The sequence below is a fragment of the Coffea arabica genome, chromosome 2e (genome assembly GCF_036785885.1).
Source record: "Coffea arabica cultivar ET-39 chromosome 2e, Coffea Arabica ET-39 HiFi, whole genome shotgun sequence".
Lineage (NCBI taxonomy): Eukaryota > Viridiplantae > Streptophyta > Magnoliopsida > Gentianales > Rubiaceae > Coffea > Coffea arabica.
The window spans coordinates 10,363,193-10,379,713 of NC_092313.1; the positions used below are offsets into that span (position 1 = coordinate 10,363,193).

The window sequence follows — 16,521 nt, forward strand, 5'->3', positions numbered from 1 at the left end:
AATTCACAAAATAATGTGTTTACTTATTCACCTCTTTAGTTGTCATTATTTACACACATTAAAAAATCTCTTCTTATAAAATCAAACCTCTTTAGTTGTCAGCGTTGCATACTTGCATTGTTTTCTGATTTGATAAGTGAATATGTTAATAAGATCTTATTACTCAGGCAAACTGCTCTATTCCTTTGAGTAGCCAAAAGCCTCTTGTAAGTCCTAAATGGTACTTAGATACAAAAGTCTTTCCACCTGCACTTTGATTTGTTCTAAGAAGTATGAATATCATATCATATAGCCATTTGACAATAATTACTATTACTTTCCTGCGTCTCCGGAAAATAATTACTACTTTTGTTGCCTCTTCTTCACCTTAGTAACCAAATGCAGAGTTTTAACAGCAGTAATCTTCTTTTATCTCAACAAGCATCCTTTTTGGCATTATAACACAGAGACTATTTGAATACAGTGACTGCCCTTTATCTGAGATGAGAAAACATCTTTCTGGCATTTACCAAGTGACCACTACACCGGTCAGAAAATTTAAGAGAATTCTTCGACAAAATCCATCGAAGAAGCTTTGTTTCTGTTGCTTCAACTACCAAAAAATGCACTTCCTAGAATATGCCCGCAGCAGACTTAATTCAGTTCAGTATTCAGATATGAAAACAGAATGACAGACACAGCCGAAACAAATTGAATTATGTCTTAAAATATGTTTCGAATGCATAAGGATTTTATGTGAACTAAATCGATTTAGATAACTAAATAGGCTATTCGCAGAGCACCTTTATTCTTAATACTCACATTCACCTACAGAAAGCATCTGATAAGTAATAAATTTCATAATCTGCGGATGTGTGTCTCTTGACTGTTGTGTAAATCACCCATTCATCGCCCTTCAACCATTGAAACACTGACTTCGTTGATGGAATCATTGCATAAACTAATCCCTGACTGACAATTATCTGATTCCAGCAAGCTTTGGAATGTAAATGTAGGTTCTCTTGGTTGAGGAAGTTCTATTTCACTCTCAGAACTGCTTAGCATGAGAACTACATTAGCCATTGTAGGCCGATCTGTAGGATGGTCTTGAACACAAAGAAGCCCAACTCGAATGCATCTCATTACTTCTGATGGGGTGCAAGAATTAGTCAGTGATTCATCCAGCAACTCTGGAGCTTTGCACTCATTCCATAATTGCCATGCCTGAATGAACCATTTCCAATTGTTAAGAAACCATTTCGAGTAAGCAAGCTGTAGTTAGGCTTGTCATATTATTTATCTTGTAATCTCAATTCTTAGACATGACTGGACTTTTGTATGATCAAGCTAATTTTAAACAGTGAATGAGTTTGCACTTACATAACCAAGAAGGCTTATATGTTTTTCGTGATAACCAAACCCAGTATTCTTCTTGCTACTGACTATTTCCAGCAATAAGACTCCGAAGCTGTAAACATCAGATTTTTCTGAAAATACCCCTCCCATGGCATATTCTGGAGACATGTAGCCGCTGCAATTACATTGAAACATGAAATGTGTTACTAATATATGTCACACATCTGTAATTTAAGCACATTAATCCGTGTAATAGATATCAATTTTCTTTATGTTTCTTTCTTTTTGGTTGGTCATGAAATCAGGGCACACAGCCTTTAGGTGCTACAGAGAGATAATATTCATGCTATCCAAATCAGGGGCATTCTATGAGAGCTTTTTTCCCTTTTCGGGCTCTACGGTTACTTGCTGGAGGTGTAAGCTTTAATGTATACACGAAAAAGTTAACCAATTTGTTCATGAACATAACTAGAGCACCAACAAACAGGGGAATTTCGGGATTTATTAGCAGATAATCAGAATCTACTGAGGAAAAGCAAAGACTTACAAAGTTCCCACAACCCTGCGGGTGTTGGCTAGTTCTTGTGTGACTTGGAAAGTTCGTGCCAGGCCAAAGTCTGAGATTTTGGGGTTCATGTCATCATCCAAGAGAATGTTGCTGGCCTTTAAATCTCTGTGAATAATTCTTAAACAAGAATCTCGATGGAGGTATAGAAGCCCTCTGGCAATGCCCTGAATTATGTTGAAGCGTTTTTCCCAATTTAGCTCCAACCTCTTTGTTCGATCTGCACATTGTCCACGGTCCGCAGGCACAATTTAATTTATGAGTCCAAAAGGACAGTCCATAATATGTACCAAGTGATGTTCAACGATAAGAGAAGAATAAACGCTGCTCTTTTTGGCAAATTGGTTGCAGTTTAAAGCTACTCTTGTATGTTTCTAACTGGAGATAAATTACAGAACCAGAAATCTAGCTTCAATGTTATTTTTTAAGTTTGCACAAGGTTCTAGAGCTCAAGGGACATCTACATAATGCAAACACATGAATTCTCCAAACCTTAGAATATATTTGGGGAGATGGCAATGCAGATCATACTATTTTGAAATGAAATGAGAAGTGTTTGCTTTCACAAAACTTGCCAAAGACCCAAGAAAGCATCACAGGCGGGGTGAGTTGAGGATGGATTGAATTTTCAAGTGATTAAGTTATGGTATGGAAATTAAGGTAGCAGTAGCTGTATAATAATTTTGTGTGTACAAGAATATTGGATGAAACAATATTATGAAGCATAAAGTAGATCACTTTTATGTTAAAGGTTCGTGAATACAAAAACTTGTTTGATTTTTACATTATCAGCTTTGCTTTATACACTTGACTGACCATCGTACAGTTTGACCAGTTGGGCAAATTGAGTACCAACTTTGCAGCCCTTGATCCTCTGGCAGATGTATGCATTGGAATTTACATTAAACTCTATGGGCTGAAGTAAAAGATCAGCAAAAAAGAAAAGCCACTAATATTTCAGCAAAGAAATAGGAGAGCATTTACCAAAGAGGAATTTGTCCAAGCTCTTGTTTTTCAAGTATTCAAGAATTACTGTCTTTTCTTCTCCCTGAATGCAGCAGCCCAACAGCCTGACAAGGTTTCTATGCTGAAGCTTAGATATCAAGACAACCTCATTTTTGAACTCCTCCATGCCTTGTCCTGAATGACGCGAAAGCCTTTTCACGGCTATTTGCTGTCCATCTTCTAATCTCCCCTGCGTGGAATTCGGTTAAGAAATTTACTAATGAGTTTTCTCTGTGCCTTGAGCTAATCAAGTGTCCAGATACTTGTTTTGATGCTTGGAATGATATTTACCTTGTAAACTGCGCCGAACCCTCCTTCACCAAGCTTGTTAGCTTCACTGAAGTTGTCGGTGGCAATCTTTATCCTATTGAAATCGATCGCTGGAAGCTCCAATGACTCATTTGCCGATGCGGGACTTTCCTGGATATCATCTTGTGAGGTATCTCTCAAAGTGCCCTTTTTCTTCTCAGACACCACGAGATCCTTTAGCATGCACAATTTTCTGATGCCCTTTATTATGCACCATTTTCTCGTCCTCGCTCTGAAGATCGTTATAAGCATAACTGCCGATACCTCAAAAATAACTGCATACAAAATTATCAATCAGTTCCTTTTCTGAGTTGTAGACACTAGGAATGGTTAAATTTCTGGGGCAGCGCTGTTAAGTTTTTTTTTTTTTTTTTTCATTTCATAAATAAGAAAAAAACGAAATTTTTAATGATGATAAGCGTTTAAACAATAGGAATTAGCCCCTCTTTACATATATATGATAAAAAAGAGTACTTCAAGTCATATTTTTCTATTTGCAGTGTTAATACTCTTGTTAACCAAAAAAAAAAAAAAAAAACCTCCCAATAAACTGTGAGCAATAGGCGAACATTAGTTACCTCTTCTGTTTGCTTCAAGAATTTGTGCACCCAATGAATGCTTGAGATCTCTTTGTTATTCTTCTTCTGCCTTTAGCCCTTTTTTGTCTGCTACAGCATGAGAAATGAAGACAAATGGTCAATATACATGGTAAATAAATGAAGTCGACTCTATTATTCAACTTTGCGCACTGCAAGGTGGCATAATTGGATATCATTTCCTTGCATAATTCTATTGTTATGTCAATAATCATGAGATCACTCAGTCCCTACCCAGATTATCTTGAGCACAAATATGCTATTAAGTATTGACTGGGGTGGTTCCATAAAAGATAATGCCTTGATCTCTGTTACTTCTCAGCTTAAGCATTTTTCAGAAAGGAACCTGCACCTGTCCTAGTTGTTCACTCTGTCAACCAAAATAAAGAGTTAGCAACGTGTACATCAGCTAGATCAGGCATTCAAATCGTTGAATAGAGAAATAAAATATCCATCTTATGATATGAAGAGTAAAGCAGAATAAAGAAAAGCCAAAACAGAGTGCGGATATGAATTACTGAACAATTTACATAATATGTAGCTTAATTAGTTGAGTCGTTGACCATTGGTTACTTGGTGTTTAAGCACGGCAAGTAACAGGCACCTTCAGCATTATTAAAGTTGGACTGGTGGAAGTACTTTACACTTGAACATCAGTCTTCAGCTTCATGAATTGAAGGTTGCTTGTAAATTGGAAGTGTTTCCTTCGTAGACAATAATCAAAAGAACTTCTGTAAGAGTTAGATTTTTTTGGATAAATTACTTATTACCCCGTGATTTTATATAATGCTAGATGATCCCCCTAAGGTTTTAAAATAGCCATATAACCCCTCTGTGACTATATACAAAGTGAAAAAATGGATGGAATGCATATGAGTTAAGGCATTTATATCAAACACGCTTTAAAAGTGCATATGATAAAATCTTAATATCCATATAACCTCCTTATGATTTGTATAAATATTCACTTTACCTCCTGTGAATTTTGCATTTGTCTACATAATCTCCCTATACTTTTATACAAGATGGTTAAACCATTGATTGATTTAGAATTTAAGTAAGGAAACTATTACTATTTCAACTAATGACATTACATAAGCTACTTTCTATCAAGTTTCCAAAAATTATTGGGGGTAAAGTGGATATTTTAAAATATTAGAGGGGTCATGTAGCAATAGATGAAACCACAGGAGGTTGTATGTAATTTACACTTTTTTTATCTCTGATCTGATGAGAGGAAATGGGAACTTTTACGTGCATGATTTCCATGCAATTTGCAAATTGTACACTGTGGATGCTAGTTGAAAATGGAGGTGCTTAAATTTGAATGTATTTTTGGCCAACCCTGAATTTTGTGAAGTAAATTGTTTATCCACCGAATGCCAATTTTCAGAGAGGAGAAGAGATCAGAGTGATTGTTAAATATTGAAAATTTTTGTTATTTGATAAATCAATCATCGTACCTGATGATGTGCGCTCCAAAAACATGAACGTTCAGTTTTCCCCTTACTTGGTGCTTTTGCATGCTGATGGGACATTTACGTGTCAAAACAGTGGAACTTCAGCTTTCACAAACGAGTTATATGACAAGTTGTTGAGGATGCCAAACCTTGCATTAGAGTGGAGGATTCCTTTAGATAAGATCTACTAATTTGTTTCCTTAATTTTTTATTTAAGGGCTACCCCGTGTATAAACTTCAGTTCTACATCAAAAATAAAATGATTCTTTTTCTTTACCCACAAAAAAAGAAAAAACCTCTGGGGCTAAATATACCAAAAAGGAGCTCAACAGGCTAAGTAAGTCCAAAAGCAATCTGAATCTTGCTTACGGAAAACATATGCTACGCACTAAAATTTGTAATCTCTCTAAGGTTACTGTTGTGTCTCCTGACTCTCGTCCTTGGTTCATCGTCCTTGAACCATTGAAATACTGATTTCGTTTATGGAACCGTTGCATAAGCGAATGGCTGATTGAAAACGATCGGATTCTTGCAAGTTTTGAAACGTAAATGTAGGTTGTCTTGGTTGAGGAAGTTCCATTTCACTCTCAGAACTGCTTAGCATGAGAACTACATTTGACATTGTAGGCCGATCTGCAGCATGGTCTTGAACACAAAGAAGCCCGATTTGAATGCATCTCTTTACCTCTGTTGGGGTGCAAGAATCTGCCAGTGATTGATCCAGCAACTCTGGAGCTTTGCACTCGTTCCACAATTGCCATGCCTGAAAGAACCATTAATTTCCAAATGTTAAGAAACCGTTTTTGACGGCTTGTCTTTCTTGTTAAACGTAATGAACTCTCATCTGATCTTGCTATAAGTAAACATGTAAGCAATATGCACTTACACAACCAAGAAGGTTCAAATATTTTTCGTGATATCCGAACCCTGTGTTCTTCTTGCTGCTGACAATCTCTAGCAGCAAAACTCCAAAGCTATAAACATCAGATTTTTCCGAAAATTGCCCACTCATGGCATATTCAGGAGACATATAACCGCTGCAATTAAAAAGAACATGAAAAGATTAGCAACATTTCACATCTATATTTAAGCACATTATTATCTTTAAGTTTATTTCTATTTTAACATGGCAGATAGGCTTTAGACGCTAAACGACGATATATCTGCAGTCCTGCTCTATGAATCAAGGGCATTCTTGTGTCCTTAATGAATCGAATGACAACTAATGAACTTCAAACTACGTTTTTTGTCATCGTATCAAAAATTGTTTTGCCTGAATAATTTAAGTGAAGAAAAGGACATTCTTTTGTTGAGTTAAATGATTGCACGTATTTTTCATTCATGAAACCTTCAAGTTGTTCTTTGCTAAAATCTCAAGAAACCAGCAGATACACGCACGTTTATCATCAAAAAAAGCTAAACACTAGTACTTTTATTAAAACAGCTAAAATAACTTTGCTCATTGAACTCAATTTGTAGTTTGATGCTTTCACAATCAATTCAACAGTGCCAAATGGGCTAGGTGATTAATTTAGAATAATTTTCTCAAATTGGATGATAAAATTGAGAATTTTTTTTTTCAGTTTGAATGGCAAAATTAAGATTTTTAATACCAAAACAAGACTTCCTCAATTTCAGAGACCAAACTGATATGCTTTGCTCATGTCAAGACCAAATTGAATAATTTTCAGCTCAAGAGACTAGATTGAAAATTTGCACCAATGTACTAAGACGAAACTAATCCAGAAAACAAAGCCGCTAACCACGAAATGGGGCAGGTACAATTGATCTTAGGTGCAATTGGGGCGATTGTATTTTTTTCATGATTTAGTGTACACTCTATGACTTTGTAACTTTTTTATATTTCATGATTTGACATACACTCGCATAACTTTTGTTGTACATCATGAAATACAACAAAGTTATGCGATTGCATGGTAAATCATAAAAAGGAGTATAATAATCGTACTAATTGTAGCTATGGCTAGCCGCCCAAACCCTCCCCAGCCCTGTGCAGACAAAAGCACCAAAGAGCACTAGCACTGGGCAATCGTGGGCATGAATTAGCAGAATCTCCTGACTAGAGGCAAAAAGAAGACTTACAAAGTTCCCACAACCCTGCCAGTGTTGGCTAATTCCTGTGTGACACGGAAAGTTCGCGCCAGTCCAAAGTCTGAGATTTTCGGATTCATGTCATCGTCCAAGAGAATGTTGCTGGCCTTCATATCTCTGTGAATAATTCTCAAACAAGAATCTCGATGGAGATAGAGAAGCCCTCTGGCAATCCCCTGAATGATGCTGAAGCGTTTGGCCCAATCTAGCTCCAGCCTTTTTGTTCGATCTGCCCATTTATCCAAGACACAAATTCAATATACGAGAGAAAAAGGCAAAGTCCATATTACATGTTCCAAGTGACATTCAATGTACGCAGACGAATACACACAATGCTCTATATACTAGTATGAATGATAAATATGATTTTGCATATGGACTTCCATGAAAGATAATTATGAAACAAAATATTGCATGAAAGATAATTATGAAAAACTGTATGATTTTGTCTGTGGATAAATGTTGGAAGAAATATAATTATAGCTCTGATTTTGGTTTTCTGATCATGCATAAACTTGTTTAAAGTATGTACAGTCAGAGGTATTTTATAAGCTCGACCGACCATTGTGCACTTTGATTAGTCGCAAAAGTTCGATCCCAACTAGCGATAGTCATTGCAAAACAGTACATTAGAACTTACGAAAAACTCCTGGCCTGAAGCAAAAAATTTTGAAGAAAAAAAGAAAAGAAAATTAATTATAGCTCAGTAAAGTAAAGGAACAATATTTACCGAACAGGAAAGTGTCCAAGCTTTTGTTTTTCATGTACTCAAGAATTACTATTTTCTCTTCTCCTTGAATGCAGCAGCCCAACAGCCTTACAAGATTTCTATGCTGAAGTTTAGATATCAATATAACTTCATTCTTGAACTCCTCCATGCCCTGTCCTGAGTGACTCGAAAGCCTTTTCACAGCTATTTGCTGTCCATCTTCTAAGCTTCCCTACGTGAAATTCACAAATTATTCAACAATGTCACCCAGGCCTTAAGCTAATATAATGTTTGCAGGTACCTGTTTAGATGCTTGGAATGATAATTACCTTGTAAACTGTGCCAAATCCTCCTTCACCAAGCTTGTTAGCTTCGCTGAAGTTGTTGGTAGCGATCTTTATCCTATTGAAATCAACTATTGGAAGCTCTGATGACCCCTTTGATGATGCAGGATTTTCTTGGATATTGTCCTGTGAAGTATCAATCAAAGTGCCCTTTTTGTCAGCCAAGTGACCCTTTACTTTGCCCCTTTTTCTGATGCTCTTTATTGTGAACCATTTTCTTGTCTCTGACCTTTGTTCCCTGAGATGTCTGTCTGTGATTGTATGCATAAGAATATCAGTGATGATTAACCTTTTCGGAGATGTAAATATAAGTTGGCTTGAAATTAGCAATGGAGTAGTTAGAATTCTGGGAAAAACGAAGGTAAGCGTAAGTATCTTTCATACTGATTTGCAGCTAAATGATCAAATATAATACGTAGTTTGAATCATATTCAGTGTGTTAATATCTCTACACGCTAAGAGTAGTTGATAAACATGTTTACCTCTTCTGTTAGCTTTCCATCTGCGGACACAACATATTAACACACCCAAGAGGAAACCAACCGATATGGATACGAAGCTGACGCTGATTGCTGTATGTCTACTTTTTACTCCTGAAAATTACATTAAACAAATTGTTGAAGAACATAATTCTATATTATGTAGTACCAGTCCAGACTAGATCTAAGTTACCTAGGTCTGAATTAGCAAGGCGGAGGTATAGATCCTCCCCAGACTTCACGAATTGCTGCATGTCGATAAGATCTGTTACCCAAACCAGACACCCTATACCATCTGGATATGCATATGCCAGACAAGAGCAGTTGCTCAGGCACCATTGGCTACACCCCCCTTGGTCAGTCTTATCATACAAATACACATAATGATCTGGTCATTTCATCTGACCGACCTTCCAGAAGCCATCCGGTTTAGATGCATTGAAGCTTAAGTTGCTTCTGTTTTCATTGCACATCAACTCTGTACGCCTTACACATCCACTTGTCCAATTTCCTTTACTCCATTCCTCATTTGACCTAGGCAAGAACCCTTTCAGGCACTCACAAGTTGAAGCATGGTTCCTGCTACAAACACTGAAGGGTCCACAAGTTCCGTATGCATCACATGGACCCTGAGGTGCTGCAAATATAAAGTTCCATTTATTTTGCTCTCTTTCCTTGTACCATACCTCTACCATACCTGTCGTTGAAATTACACCAATTGAAACATCAGAATTGTCAAAGTTGTTGAAAGTCATGGATGCAGCTCCCATATGATTATTTGGTGTCACAAATAGTCCATTTGAATACCCCTCGGCGAAGTCTTGTATACCAGTGAACTTCCATCCATCCCATGGACCTGATCTCCAGTGTGGTTTTGTACCATTCCATGCCACAGACTGTGCTGGTCTTTCGTCTGTGAGTCCATAAACAAAGTTTCCAGGTGCCGGATCATTCTCATTTTTCCAGGCTGTCAAGAAGCTTTCCCGTCCAGTTCTGCTGTTGAATCCTATCTGCATGCCTGCTAAAATTGTATCAGTAGGATAATAAAAACTTTCCCATATAGTTTCCCCTGAAACATTATCTTTAAGGTTGAAATCCCCGTCATCTTGGAGCACTGCTATTGTGCTATTAGACTGGACAGGGGCATTTGCTGACCAGACAGTAGTTTGCTTTCCATCTATAAGCATTAGATTCCCATGGCTGCTGATTATCAGCTTTGAAGCCAAGTCACCTTCTAACGGTGCATTTTCCCGATTTGCGACCCAAACAACTCTATGATCAATATCATTCTTGTACCAGATTCCAATGTACAATCTACTTGAATTACCAGGACTGAAGAATCCTAATTCAAAGATTTGTCCAGCTGAAATTAGAGCTTGTCCTGCGTTGAGTGGTTGGGATGGAGTTAGGGTGTCATTTGATGCAAAGCATGTTGGTAAAAAGAAGTGGATGTTAAAAATCGCAAGCAATGATAAGCTAGCTATATCCCCGTACTTGTCCATATACTATGCTATTAGTCTCTGTAGTGGTCGTTGAGCCCAAAAGAGCCTCAAGAATTTGTTCACCAAACAAAGTCTTGAGATCGCTTTTGCCTTCTTCTGCCTTTAACCCTTCTTTGTAGTACACCATAAGCAAATGTCATCGGTCAATATGCTTGCTCATCAACAAATTAACTTGACTGAGTTTTTGTTCAACTTTGCACCTTAGCAAGGTGGCTTAGTCAGATACCATTTTCTAGCCTAATCTTTTCTTATGTCATGAATCATGAGGTCACTCAATCCCTCCCCAGAAAATGTTTACAAAAATCTTTAATTAACTGCTGTGGATCCCTAAAAATAATGCTTTATGTCAACCAAAATAAACAGTTGTCACACTTGTAGAAAGGCTAGAGTATGGTATCAAATCAGTGGATTAAGCTAAACTTTATTTCCTACACTAATTTTGATATCAATTCTAATCTAGTTACCAACTAACTAATCATCTTTTACAACTACTAAAAGTTTAAGCAGCTTAGTTCAATTTTTTTGTCAACAGTTCTGACGATAGGAGGAGTGGAAAAAAAAATAAAAAAGAACTGCAAAGAAGAGAAGGTGAAGTAAATTTTGGGACCATTTACGAGCAGTATACTTTTAAGTTGACCGTTAACACTTGGTGTCTTCAGTTTCGCAAAGGGGATGTTTCCTATGGCATTATTAGGTTGGATGAAAAGTTGAAGATTGATTGTATATTAGAAATGTTTCATCCATAAATTACAGCCAGAGAACTACGTTCGGAAGACTAGTCATACTTATGGATCTCCAATCGCAGAAAACGGGTTCCAGAACTCCAGTCATGACTCATTAATTTAACGTGGGGTAAATTACATATAACCCCCAATGATTTCATCTATTGCCACATAATCCCTTTAATGTTTTAAAATATCCACTTCATCCCTTTATAGTTTTATGTCAAGTAGAAACTTGATGAAAAATATCCTATGTAACGGCGCTAATTGAAATATCAACAATGTTCTTACTTAAATGCTAAATCAATCAGTGGCTTGACCACATTGTATAAAAGAATAAGAAGATTACGTGGATAAATACAAAAATTACATGGGCATAAAGTGGATATTTATACAAATCATAAGGGGGTTACATAGATATTAAGATTTTATCACGCGTGTTTTTAAAGCATATTTGGTATAAACTCTGTGACTGATTGTGAATTTTATCCATTTTCCACTTTACACAAAACCACATGAGAGTTATGTGACTATTTTAAAAGTTTGGGGGGGGGGAGTGATTTGGCATTATATAAAATCACAAGGGGGTAATAAATAATTTATCCTTTAATGTGGAATTTACAGATGCATCCTTAATTATATTAAAGTGGAGGCCTTCACGTGGCAAAGCCATACTGCAAGTTAACTTTCTGTGCTAGCAGATTTATAGTTTAATGCTTATCATGCGATTAAAGACTTCAAAAGTTATAGTTTAATGTTATGCGGTTGATCAATAAAAGTTCTCCTTTGTTCAAAAGAAAAAAGAAAAAAAAAAGACTTCAAAAGTTATATTAACTCCTCAAATGGAAGCCTTGTAACCCCCAGTTCTACAATTAAAAGGAAAAACAAGACATAAAACTCAAACTGTGAGTTGCCCGGCGGAGATTAGAGTTTGTCCTATCTTGAGTGGTTGGGATGGAGAACATGCTGGTAAAATGAATAAGATGTTAAAATGCACAAGCAATAGTAAGCTAGCAATAGCCCTCTACATTCTTTTATATTGTGCTCTCTATGCTCTTTACTGTCCCTTGAGGCCAAGGAGAAAATTCTTAATTTGTGATGAAAAACAAAAGTTATACTACAAAGGGGGTGATTAGTGAAGCAGCTTCCACAAATGTGATCTTCGCATTTGTGAAATGCGAGTTCAGGTACCTCGCATTTCACAAATGCGAGGTAGGTGCTTTTAAAAAAAAAGAAAAACAAGCTACGGTTCTTCAGTTGCGAGCTCAAGAGCTCGCATTTACAAAATGCGAGCTTGTTTCCTCGCATTTCAGAAATGCGAAGTACTCAAGCTTTTTTGACCGAAAATTGGATTCTGACCGCAATTGTCTAAACTCAAGCTTCAGCCGGTTCCAGCCTCCAAGACACGCTTCGGTTTCCCGCTTCAGCTCAATTTCGAATCTAATTTCTCAGCTGCTACCCATCAATTCATCACAGCTGGGTTCTGGTTGTCCCTTTGTCCGTCTATTTTCGTTTCATCTTCGCCGCTTCACCACACTGTTCGCCGCCGCTGCATTTCTAAGCTGCTACCCAGCTCAGATTATACCAGGTTTGTTTATCCTTGTTCCCTTTTTTTGTTTAAGTTATGTCGTTGTTGATTATTGGTTTTTGGTTGCCCTTCCGTCCCCTCGGCCCTCTGTATAATGAATATGTACTGCTGTAATTTTTAAGCGTATGATCCGAGCTCGAATCTATAAAACCCAGAAGGATCCGACCTCGGATCGTTTGAAACGCCAAAAATTAAAACAGGGGATCCGAGCTCGGATCCTACAAGTTCCTGTTGTATCCGAGACCTCGGATAAACTTCTGTTATAGTTGATCCGAGCCATGTCGGATCCGAGGACTTTATGATCAGATACGACCTCGGATCTATTTAGGTGTTGGTACTAAACAGCTAAATTCCAGTACTTCACTGCTAAATTGCACCAAAGGCCTAAGTAAAAGCCTTTTTCTTTTGGTATTATCTGAAAACTGGAGTATAGTAAAAAAAAAAAAGCCCTCGGTCTTGAAGTTCGACAGCCTATCTAATGGTCCCTTCTGTCACTTAATTCAGTAATTGAACCATGCCATTGTGGAGTTGTATTATAATCTGATATTGAAGCATGTAGAAAGTTTCCCTTGCTTCAAGTACTTTTATTTGGTTCATTGGGACGATATTTTGACACGATTGGTTACTTGGTGAAGTGAAGTGAGAATTTGACAGAATCTTCCAAAACATGTTTTTCAGTTGTTGAACATATCTTCTTGTTTGTCTTGCTAGGTTAGTATAACAGGGTAACATAGATATAATAAGCATGACTCGTTCAATAATAATCTCCCTTGTCGGAATAATAATAAATGCTTGAACACCTCCCTTGTCGGAATGGGACACCAAAGTAACCCCCTTGCGTGGACATTTTTTTATTTTCTATAAGTATGTTTTCTATACCTATGTTATCTAGTTTACCAAGGGTTAAATTCTTTGAATTTAGGTGAATAGATCCAAAAAGGTATATCGGAACAAGCAAGATCTACGGGAACGAGGTGGTTCATTTGAACAAATCCCTCATTGCACCCCAGATCCTCTGCTCCAGTACCTTATCTTGGGTCTGTGTGAACTCCATCATATTCATATAGGTGCACATCGAGTTTTCGACACAAGCCAGGAGACTTGAAGAGGCTTTGATTGGTACCACTAGGAAGTTGTCTGCACAGGTGCATCTTCAGAATCTTCGGCATATCATTGGGTAAGTCATGTAGTTTTCAAGTAGATTTAATTGTAGACTTGCACATGTTCTAATTTATAAAGCTTTGCTTGGATCCGTTTTATTTTGAATTCATGAATGTAATGTGGGTCCTTGTAGTATAGTATATTTTTTAATTGCATGTTATGGTGGTTGACAGTGGAGCATACGAAATTATTGTTGTTTCACATTCTACTGTGTACATTATATTATTATTGCAGGCTTAAGGAAAATTCGCAGTTGGTTGTCTTCTATAAGATGCTTATTGTATGTCAAATTATGCTACCGTATTTGTAGTGCTGTAAATTATCTCATATTTGATGTCTTGTTTGAAAATCGATGTGCCTATGTTGGTTGGCAGGGAGTTTTCGCCCAGTTACAGGGGAGACTCTGTCAAAAATTTTTTAAAATCTTTTTGGGTGTTTTGGTTAGTGATTGCCTTAAGAGTATAATAAGACAAATTGGCGGCAATATGGACTCAAAAGGGGGGGTGCTTCTTTCCGTTAAATAAAACAAGACATCCTCGGAGATATTACCTACTATTCAATTTAATTAGGAGTTGTTGAATAACTTTTTGGCATTTGGATGATGATGATGTATAGGCGGTTAGAGGGAACATTAACTTAAAATGTTGACTAAAAATTTGTATACAAGACAAACTGGAATCACATTTGCTTGTACTACTACAAATGTGAGTTCTCCTTTGCTTGTACTACTACTTGTACCTTAAACACACATTTGCTTGATTAAGATGAGTTCTCCTTTGTATCACACTTGAAACAGTAACAATGGATAGGGATTGTTATATGATGTATACTCTTCTACCGCATGAGCTAACTTATTTTATTCCAAAATAGGGATTCTTTCCACACGTATGTCTATAGAAAGACCTCTGCACGTGTCTCTTTATTGGGGAGGTAAAATACACTACGAGGATGGGTCAATTTGTTACTTGCCTCGTATTTGCAACCGTACATTCTCATTACGATGCAGGATTGGATATGATGATTTGGTGGATAGAATCTATGAATATATGGGGGTCGATAGGGGGCTGTTTAGGTTGAATATATTTCTCCGCCAACCTTGTGGCCGGAGCTCTTATAACGTGTCCCCAGTGGTTGATGATGAAACTCTTGCGATAATGTACGATGTATGGAATGAAATTGTTCCATACACCGCAGAACTGTATATCGAGAAGGATGAAAAATTTCAAAATCCTCGAGTCACCGGGACATTCATTTCACCAAATACTAATTTAGGTCCGATGATGTCGCTTGTCCATGCATGCATGGATCCGACAAGATTTCAACCAAGCTCTAGTACAGCAGTACCTGAGACGGCATCGGTATCACAATGGGCACATGGAGATTGTGGTAGGAATTCGTTAGAGCCACGTCTTACATCAGGCTTAAGGACGCAAGTTGAATCTGTTCAGGGCCTAGACTCGATTCAAAGTTTTAGAGATCCAGAATCGCCGGATCATCTTGGTAGTTATGGCTTGGATTTCACTGCCGGTCCAAGCCATTGCAACAGCCCCCTAGATGATGATTTGGAGCATGACGTGGAAGATGTAGAGGAATCTGAGTCGGTTGATGTGTCAGGCAGTGACTCAGATGGCGAAATTGGACAACATGGAGTCCACCTGGATCTTGAGAACCAACAGCCTTTTGATGCATCTAGCAACCCCCTGTATGCTCCACGAGGATTGAAATTCTTCTCTAACCTTGGAAACATAGATGAGGACGAGTATCTGACAGATGACGATGAGTTGGAGCGCATTGTGACATTTAGTGAGGAAAATAATAATATAAGGCTGCATATGAGATTTGAGAGCAAACAACAACTGAGCAGGGCTATTAGAATGTGGTCTATCACTCATAATAGGGAGTTTAGGGTTGTTGAGAGCAAGAGAAACACCTGGGTTGCCAAATGTAAATCCGTAATTGAAAGGACCTTCACCATTGAAGCCGACTCATCGGAACCTCCATGCGACTGGTGTGTCCGAGCAGTGAAGAAAAAGACACACGGATTATGGCAAATAACCAGGTGGGTGAACGATCACAATTGTGTGGGTGATTTGATGAGTAATAGCAATGCTAGTCTAACATCTTCGGTTATTGCTAGACACGTTGTTCACAGTATTGAAGACGATCCTAGGTACAAAGTAAAGAACATTGTCAGTGATGTTAAAAAGGTGCTGAAGGTGGATGTTTCTTATAAAAAGGCTTGGTACGGCAGACGCAAAGCTATTGAACTTGTTTTTGGTTCTTGGGAAACAAATTTTGCCGAACTACCAAAATATCTTGACGCGCTTGTGAAGTCAAATCAGGGAACCGTTATCAGGTGGTTACATCATTCTGATAGCACGGATCACGTGAAGACATTTAAGTATGTGTTCTGGGCCTTTGAACCGGCTATTGATGCATTTCACATGTGTCGGCCGGTAATATGTGTTGACGGCACTCATTTGCATGGCGAATATAAGGGCAAACTACTGTTGCCGTGACACAGGATGCCAACAACCACATTATTCCAATAGCTTATGCCATAGTCGACGAGGAGACCATGTCTAGTTGGTCTTGGTTCATGGAGCAACTTAGATACCACGTCGCCCGCGATCG

At 37.7% G+C, this 16,521-nt stretch overlaps 1 pseudogene; it reads right to left on the bottom strand.

The window, feature by feature from the left end:
• Positions 1 to 885: 885 nt before the first annotated feature.
• On the bottom strand, positions 886 to 10,416 carry LOC113728541 (G-type lectin S-receptor-like serine/threonine-protein kinase At1g61370; annotated as a pseudogene).
• Positions 10,417 to 16,521: the final 6,105 nt, after the last annotated feature.